Source organism: Falco biarmicus, chromosome 11, assembly GCF_023638135.1.
Source record: "Falco biarmicus isolate bFalBia1 chromosome 11, bFalBia1.pri, whole genome shotgun sequence".
NCBI lineage: Eukaryota > Metazoa > Chordata > Aves > Falconiformes > Falconidae > Falco > Falco biarmicus.
This window is the reverse complement of record NC_079298.1, coordinates 2,319,772-2,321,904: the sequence shown is the minus strand read 5'-3', so window position 1 is coordinate 2,321,904 and position 2,133 is coordinate 2,319,772.

The window sequence follows — 2,133 nt, the reverse complement described above, 5'->3', positions numbered from 1 at the left end:
CACATGGGTGAAAAAGAAGGAAAGCACTGAGTTCATATGTCAATGACACAAATTAGTAATAAGCTATTTATTCTTGCAGCTCCCATCACCTTTGGCTAATAACAATCTTTGACAGTAAAGTAACGATTAAAGTCCTCAGGACCAAATTTAACCCACTGACCAAGAAGTGGCAAATGAATCCACTCTTTAGCTGAAGTCAAGAATGGCCGGGACTGCTGTTTCTGTGTGTTAGTTTTAGGGAATCATGCTCTGCATTTCAGTTATGGACTACATATTGCTGGCTCTGCCCTGAGTTACGGATGATACACTAAAAACCTCACCTGTCCCACCATCAGGTAGTCATGGTCTTCTGGCACTCTTGCTGCACAGGGAGAAAGAAACCCAAATTCATTTCACTGAAGTAATGCAAAAGACAACCTCAAGAATGCCAAGAAGCATTTCTTTGTGGACATTTTTCTGGATTTTTCAGATTTGCTTTACTTAAGTTTTGGCTGTTTACACTGAGCAACGTAATTCTTAATAAGTTATTACCGAGGGGAAAAAAATTGCAAAGCCTCTTGGGAAGATGACAGCATGAGCTTACTAGAATCGTAGGCCATTAATTCCTTGGGTAAAGCAGCATCCTTCTGTGGTGCTGGATTTCAGCTTTGATGACAACATTGACAAAATTTCTGCTTCTGGTTTAATTTGAAGTGTGAAACTCTGTTAGCAACCCCACCCAAACATCATCTTCCTCACTTCAGCTATGCAGAAGAGCAGAGGGATATTACTTTCAGTTTAAAAATAGGAACAGTTTCCCATCAGTTTATTCAATTTTGCCCCCTTTCTGGAACTTACTGCGCTTTTACTTGCCTTGGTGGTTAGGGGCTGTGCTGTAAACCAAAGCAATAAGGACGACTTTAGTTAAAGAAGAGGTTTGGTTTTGTACCTTCTTGCTAAGAAATCTTACGACAACTCCAAGATAATATATTTGAGGTCAAGATAATATATTTGAGCTCACAAAACACACAGGTGCTCAGTCTTCTCACTGTCTTGCTTTGAGGGCAGCCAAGACAGAGGAATGTCATTTTCTTCTGCCACTGCTGGTGACCTGTGGGCAAGATGCAAGCAGAGAGAGATCACCGCACTCTTCCTTCCCCGGCTCCCTGCTCTTCTTTGCCTGCTGGTTCATAGCAGATTCCTGTTCTGCAGCGGTAAGGATGGTTCTGCTGGTTCCTGCAGTCTGCCTGCAGTCACAGCTGGCAGCACAAGGCTGAGGAGAGGGCAGATCTGCACCAGTGCAGCTCAGGCACCGCCTCAGAGCTGTGCCAGCGCTCAGTGCAAGCACTCGCAGTGACAAAGGTGCCGCTTTAAGAGTTCTAGTCTTTGTGAATGTAGCTAATCTTGTTCTTTTTTCCTCTCTCTTTTCTTCACACACGCGCACCCCCCCACACCCTCCCTTAGCCAAGTAACATTGTGGTACCCAAAACATCCTGTGCCAATTAGTTCCCCGGTTTCCCTGTGATTAAGTACCTGATCTGATTTCTCCTATTTGAAATCCTCCATGAGTCGTGCTTGCCTCCTTTACACTAACTACAACTTTACTACCTATCTTTTTACACAATAACTGCCCCTCTGAAGATTCCTTCTTCAGTATTTCCTTCCGCTGAAGCTAGTTCTTACCCTCGCTGCTGATTTTCTCTGCCCCATTATAACTCCACCTGATCTGTTCTGGCGTGGGGATCAGAGCTGCACAGGTCTGGGCTGGGTTTAGGGCAAATGTGACACAATTCCCGATTTGTTCCGTGTTCCTCTGCACTCTTTATAAATTTGCTTTTCCTTTTGTGAACTGCCAGTGGTTTTTAAGCCGACACTTTGCAACACCTGCTCTGCCGGCTGCATTCCTCCCGGAGGGGTACGCACCAGCCCGGGGTGCCCCCGGCACATGGAGCAGCTCCCGAGCCCCCGCCGCCCGCGCCCCTCTCCGTCCCCGCCGCCCGCACCCCGCGGCAGCCGCGGCGCCCGGGCAGGTCCGGCTGCTCAGCAGAACCCGCCCCCGCCCCGCCCCTCCCCTCCCTGGGATTCGATGTTGTGTCACGTGGCCCTGCGGCCCCGCCCCCTTTCCCGCGCGCGGTCCCGGGGCGCCGGGCAGCC